The 6,916-nt window shown below is 43.8% G+C and overlaps 1 non-coding gene across 1 annotated transcript; it reads right to left on the bottom strand.

Annotated features, from left to right (window-relative positions):
• Positions 1-1,170: 1,170 nt before the first annotated feature.
• On the bottom strand, positions 1,171-1,243 carry TRNAR-CCG. Its single transcript has one exon. It is a non-coding gene; the product is annotated as a tRNA-Arg (tRNA).
• Positions 1,244-6,916: the final 5,673 nt, after the last annotated feature.

Here is a 6,916-nt window from a genome sequence, read left to right on the forward strand (position 1 = left end):
TCATATCACCTCTTAACCTTCTCTTCTCCAGGCTAAACATCCCCAGATCCCTAAGGTGTTCCTCATAGGACATGGTTTCCAGACCGTTCACTATTTTAGTCACCATCCTTTGGACACGCTCCAGTTTCTCAATGTCCTTTTTGAATTGCGAGGCCCAGAACTTGAACTTGAATTGCGAGGCCTTCTTTGTCAAAGTGGACAAAACTACAAATCCAGGGATTCTGCAGCTGTGGCGGTTAAAGTGGTGTCAAACTGCTTTATTTCCACAGTGTAGATGCACCCTAGAAGGCAGACTAAATGTGCCAAACTAATGAAACTGCCGACAATTTGATGTCATGACGCCCCCAACTCATCTGTCTGAGTTCCCATCCTTGTTAACATAACATAACATAACAAAGCTGGCTGTTGCAAGGAGTGAAATGAATGCATATTATGCATATAATAAATATGTATGCATGCATGCATGCTGCATCTGCACTGCAGAAATAATCCGGTTTGACACCCGTTTAGCTGCCCTGGCTCCATGCTATGGAATCCAGGGAATTATAGTTTGTCCCTCTGTGGGGCCACAACAAATTACAAATTCCCAGAATTCCATAGCATGGCACCAGGGCAGTTAAAGCGGTACGAAACCGGGCTATTTCTGCAGTGTGGATAGACTCCAGGTATGAATGCAGGAGTCACCCTTTAAGGTTATATACAAAGAAGGCCCATCCTTCCTAACCTCCACCCCCAGAGTAACTAGCCGTCCTCTTTTCCCCGGACGCGTCCTCCATTTCAAGAGGAATTCCAAAACGTCCTCCATTTTGAGCTTGACTAAGAAGCATGGATTTGGGCGGTGTTGTTGCTTTTATTTGTCCATGTCCTACATTTCCATCGAATGTCCTCTTTTGTGACGAAGGCCCCCCCTTAATTGTTGTTGTTGTTTGGGCTTATCCAGCATTTTTGTTGCAACCTAGGAAGCGTGCTTACATGATCCTGCATGGCGTGGCCTAGCGGTGGTGGTTTGGGGGCTGGGTGGGGAAGCGAGAGGAGAGAGAGTGAAACAAGCTTTGCATAATTAATTCAAAGGCCAGGTGCGGAGGATCCAGGGATGGGGCTCCGAGGCCCTCCTTCAAAGCCTAGGAAGTACCGGGACAATTTGGGTCCCTCCCGCAAAAGGAGAAGGCCCGACCCAGATGGGACTCGAACCCACAATCCCCAGCTCCGGAGGCTGATGCCTTATCCATTAGGCCACTGGGTCACCCGGCAAAAACTTACCAGCGCCGCACTCTAAGGGCCCCGCCCGGGTATTCCGGAACCACGCCCACTTCCCCTACAGTCGCTTCACTCCTCATTCATCTTCAGCCCCCCTCCAGAGTAAGCCACGCCCACCGGCAGCCTATTGGCCTCGCGCTCCGAGAGAGACCTCCCCCTTCGCCTCTCCGCTCCACTAAGCTTTGCCTTCCGCAGAGCCGACGTTTTAGCCCCGCCCCTCAGGCTTGTGCGCTCTACTGCGCATGTCAGGCTGCTCATTTGCTTGCAGGACGTCGAGGAGGAAGGATGGTGCTCTTTCTCTTTACTCTGGCTGCATCCACACTGGAGAAATAACCCTCTTTAACTGCCCTAGTTCAAGGCTAGAGAATTCTAGGAGTTGGAGTTTATTGTGTCACCAGACAGAGGAGGCTGAGTGTCTCACAAAACTACAGTTCCCAGAGTTCCCTAACATTGAGCCGGGGCAGTTAAAGCAGTCTCAAACTGGATTATTTCTGCAGTGTGTTTTGGACCTAATTGAAAGAAAGTTGGAAGCATGAGCTTTCGTACACTTCAGCCTACTTTCTCAGATGCATTTGCTGGAGTGATCTATATATGCCATTGATATGTGAGAATGGCAATTCAAATTCAAAATCCTTTGTGCATGGAAATGAAGTGGCAAGGCCAGTTTTAACCATGGTCATTTGCAAAAAAAACCCCTCTTTCTTTCATTTAGTCTCAAAAGGTGCTATAAGATCTTTCTACATAGTGATTCTACAGACTAACAGGGCTATGAGTTAAGATTCAAAACCTTGTGGGTATGCAGAGCGGGAGGTGACAAGTTCAGTTTTAACTATGGTTGATGTGGGGACAAAGGCAGGAGGAAGGATGTTGCCCAAAGCCAGGAAGAGTAGATAATAGATTTTTGTGGGTTTTTCAGGCTATCTGGCCATGTTCTAGAAGATTCGCCAGCATCTGTGGCTGGCATCTTCAGAGAATGCTGGCATGGAAGAGAGGGGGGTATATGTACTGTTGGTTGAGAGGAAGCAATTTACATGTTAATCTCTGTGTTGGTCTGTGTTGAATGGCAAGGCCTCGGGTCTAATTAGTTAATGATCTGTTGTCTGTTGGGAAATCCCCCTGATCCTGGATGGTTTTCATTTCCATGGGCTCAGTCTTGATTCTGGTGTTTTTCAGGTCTGGTAGCCAAACTTTTTTTTTACTTTAAGGGTTTGTTCTTTTCTGTTGAGGTTGTCCAGGTCTTTGTGGATGTCCATAAACTGGGGGCTTCCCAGCAGACAATGGATCATTAATTAAACAGACACCCTGAGGCCTTGCCATTCAGCAACAAACCAACACACAGATTAACATGCTCTCTTCTATGCCAGCATTCTCTGAAGATGCCAGACACAGATGTTGGTGAAACATCAGGAATAAACTCTTCTAGAACACAGCCATATAGTCTGAAAAAACCTAAAAAACCCTATAGAGTATATAATCTTATGAATGGGTATTGAGGATGCAGTGTGAGAAACAAGGAGAAGTGATGAACTGGTCATGGGCGCCCCCATGAGGATAGGGGTTAGTGTTGAAATGTGTGTAGTGTGCCAGGAAACCATTGTCTCTTTCAGTTAGGCTCATAGGTACTACAAGTCCGGGGTAACAAGATGTCCTTCTTTCCCAGGGCCTGCCCTACATTCCAGCCTTCTGTCCAGGATGAAATCCAAAAATGTCCTCCATTATGAGCATGACTAAGAAGCATGAATTTATATTTATATGAGTGTTTTTAGCTTTTATTTTGTAACGTCCTACATTTTTCTTGAATGTGGTGCCTTGTCCTCCTTTGTGGTTATGACATCTGGTCACCCTGTACAAGATCCCTTCACATAATGTTAAATCAGTGTATAAGCCTAAATGCAGTCATTATATTAATTTGAGTGCTTCTGGTCTGAGGGTATGCTGTAATTCTTTTAACAATGGGATGGGCCCAGAGTTAGGAGTGTATGAAGGTCTGGGAAAAGCATATCTTCCTATTCCTTCTCCATTGGGGTAGGCTGTGATGTGTGGCAAATCAAAGTTTTTCTATATGGAATTGCTTGTTGATCCCTCTTGTGTTTATACATTGTTAAATCTTTAGTTCACATCTAGGATCCAGGCTACAACAATTAAATGAAAACTAAAACATTACATTTACAATATCTGAGCTGCTTATGTGAACGTAAATACCTAAATGTAAATACCAGAGCGGCTATCTAGAAATCATCTAAGTCAGAGAAGGGTTTTTAAGACCTATGACTTAGCTTGCAGACTGTTACAGACTGCCAAAATAAAGCTGCTTTGGGTCTCTTTGGAGGTATCTATTTAAAAGATGCATGGGTCCTAAGAGTCCGGAAGTCGCACCAAAGCCACACTCCATTCCTAAGCACTGGAGTGCAGCTTTGGTGCAGCTTCCGGATTCTTAGGATGCATGCATCATTTAAAAAGCATACCTCCAAAGAGACCCGAAGCAGCTTTATTTTGGCAGTCTGTAACAGTTGTAAGCATCTGAGCTGAACCATTTGTTAAACTAAGCACAGTTCTATGCATGGTACTGAAAGCAGCATATTTCAGTCTCTTGCTTTTTCTGTGTGTTGTTTTTAAAACTCAATTGCACTGTATTTGTCTGTACTGGTTTTTGTAGGCACTGGAAAGTATAAAAGACATTCAAAAATATCCCAGTGCTGGGCAAAGTCAAAGGCTTTCATGGCCCGATTCCATGTTTTTTTCTGGGTTCTTCAGGCTATGAGGCCATGTTCTAGAAGAGTTTATTCCTGACGTTTTGACAGCAGCTGTGAAACTCTGAAGATGCTAGCCACAGCTGCTGACAAAACATCAGGAATAAACTCTTCCAGAACATGGCCTCATAGCCTGAAGAACCAACAAAAACTTACCCCAGTACTGTGTGTGTGTGTGTGTGTGTGTGGAGGGCCTGTTGGATGCATTGGTACAAAACTCACTATCATTTTTAAAGCAAATTTATTTGGAGGATGTCAAAACTACTGGATGGCCATCTATCGGCGGATGCTTTGATTGTGATTTCTTGCATGGCAGGGGGTTGGACTGGATGGCTCTTGTGGTCTCTTCCAACTCTTTTGTGATTCTATGAAAATGATAGCCAAAGAACAGAAATGATACTGAATCCTCGCCGTATAATTTACGGAAGTAAATAGAGCTTATCCTTGAGGCCTGGTCTTTGAAGTAGCAACTGATATTCCTTTCCTTGAAAACTTAAGGGAGTACAGCTACAAGTAACACGTTTCTGAGGAGTGAATAATAGACAATACATGAATTCAGTTTTGCTATGTTAAGCAGGAAAAAAGGATACAGTAAACGAAGCCTGAGCAGCAAATCATGAGTGAAGTAAAACGCAGTCTTCTTGTCACAGCTTGATCTGATGAGAATTAATTGTAAAAGTGTAAGAAAGCTGTTCTCACCTGTAATGGGAGAACATGGAATTTGTCACTTGTTTACTCAGTTTTGTGAGATTTAATTAATTTATTTTTATTTGTTTTTGCTTGAAAAATGTACGGCTTACTTACATTTTATTCCATCCAGAGTTTTCCTTAAACTGTAATCTTGCTTTCCCTTTTATATATTTTTATATACAATTCAGCGTTACTGATTTACCTTTTTGTATTACTACTTATCCTAGTCCCAGAATACATCGGGGTTTTTTCCCCATTTCTTTTTATATCGCTGATCTGGTTTTCCATTAATAAGCATTGCCAGTTTGTCCATTACCGCAAGCTTGTTTAATTTTATTACCCGTTCCTCGATTAGTGGACGATGCTTTTCTTTCCAGTATTTTGTACACACTATTTATGGTGATCATACCTAATAATGCATTTGTTTCTTAGATTTTTGTGGGTTTTTTGGGCTATGTGGCCATGTTCTAGAAGAGTTTATTCCTGACATTGTTTTGCCAGCAAACTCTGAAGAAGCCAGCCACAGATGCTGGCGAAATATCAGGAGTAAACTCTTCTAGAACATGGCCACATAGCCTGAAAAAACCACAAAAACAATAGATGCTGGCCATGAAAACCTTTGTTTCTTCTTGATTAAGTTTATCTTTTAGTTCATCTGTTATATTTAACAGAAGTGGTTCTGGTCTCATTAATCTTTCATGGTTTAATAATCTTTCCCTCAACATGTGAATTGGGACCCTTGCACATTGCGCTCATAGGAATACGACTGAAGATCAGGGTTTGAATCACTGCACAAACATGTACACCAGGGGTAGGCAACCTTTTTGAGCCGGGGGCCGGGTTGCTGTCCCTCAGACAACTGGGGGGCCGAAGCCAAAAAATAAATAATTAAAAAAATTTAAAAAAAATTTATATAAATAAATAAACTGGGACAAATGTAGGACAAAATTTTCAAATGGAGGACACTTTTTTAAAAAAAGTGGAGGACACGCAAAAAAATTTGCTGATTTTTTTAAAAAAATGCTAATATAAATGCATTTCTGAGGCTTCTATAGACAATTGCCCCTGCGCGCGAGGCCAAAGGACTGGGCTGGGGCCGGTCCCAAGGCCTCGCTGGGCCGCATCCGGCCCGCGGGCCACAGGTTGCCTACCCCTGATGTACAGTACACCCACTGGGTAACCTTGGGCAAGTCACACTCTCTCAGCCTCAGAGGATGGCAGTGGCAAACCCCATCTGAGGAAACCTGCCACGAAGACCCCATGACAGGTTTGCCTTAGGGTCGCCATAAATAAAAAATGACTTGGAGGCACACGACCACAGCAGCAGCAGGGGAGACATGACTGTCTCTTTGTGTTCATGCTCTACTCAAAATTAAAGTTTTACTGAGTGTTTATTATTTATTAAAGTGTGAATTCCTTTGAATTTTCGACTTTAGGTGACAATGCAGTATAAAGCGTTGACAGAATTTCTCTTAATGCTTTATCACTCTTTATGTTTCAGCCCTTAAATTCAGAGGGGAACGAAGAACTGAGGAAACTACATTTCTGTGGTCCGCCATTTTACTCCAACGGTTGCCACCGTAACTAACGGGCGGCCTCTCAGGCGTTAATTCTTCTTAACCAGCCCAAGGTTTTGTCAATCTTTTCGAGTCTGAGGTCCAAAGCACACACTGCAGAAATAATCCAGTTTGAAACCAATTAAACTGCCCTGGCTCAGTGCTCGCGAACCCTGGGTATTGTAGTTTATTGTGGCACCAGAGCTCTTTCTGACAGAAAAGGTTAAATGTCTCATAAAACTACAATTCCCAGAATTCTCTAGCACTGAGCTAGGGCAGTTAAAGCGGTCTCAAACTGAGTTATTTCTGCAGTGTGTTGTTCTGGAACTAAGTCCACAAGTGCGGAAACATAAAGCGGGGGGTGGGTTTGAAACACTTGAGGGGGAACCTCAATAAACGTGGCTTAGGATTGTTGTTATTATTAACCCCCCTTTTCTTCCCCCGCCGCAATGGATGCCGGGAAATGTAGCTTGAGCGTAACCTTCGCCGCTCGAACGGCTGCGTTGCATTTTGGGAAATGGAGTCGCGAGGGAGGGGACTGGCGAGAGGGCCTCAGCAGGAGCGCGAGGAGGAAGAGGGAGGTGTCGTTTCGTCCTCGTCTTTTTCAAACTGGCCAATCAGGGCTTTGCTTTGACTCGAACTGACCAATGAGAGCGCGCAGGC

This window comes from Sceloporus undulatus, chromosome 2, assembly GCF_019175285.1.
Source record: "Sceloporus undulatus isolate JIND9_A2432 ecotype Alabama chromosome 2, SceUnd_v1.1, whole genome shotgun sequence".
Classification (NCBI taxonomy): domain Eukaryota; kingdom Metazoa; phylum Chordata; class Lepidosauria; order Squamata; family Phrynosomatidae; genus Sceloporus; species Sceloporus undulatus.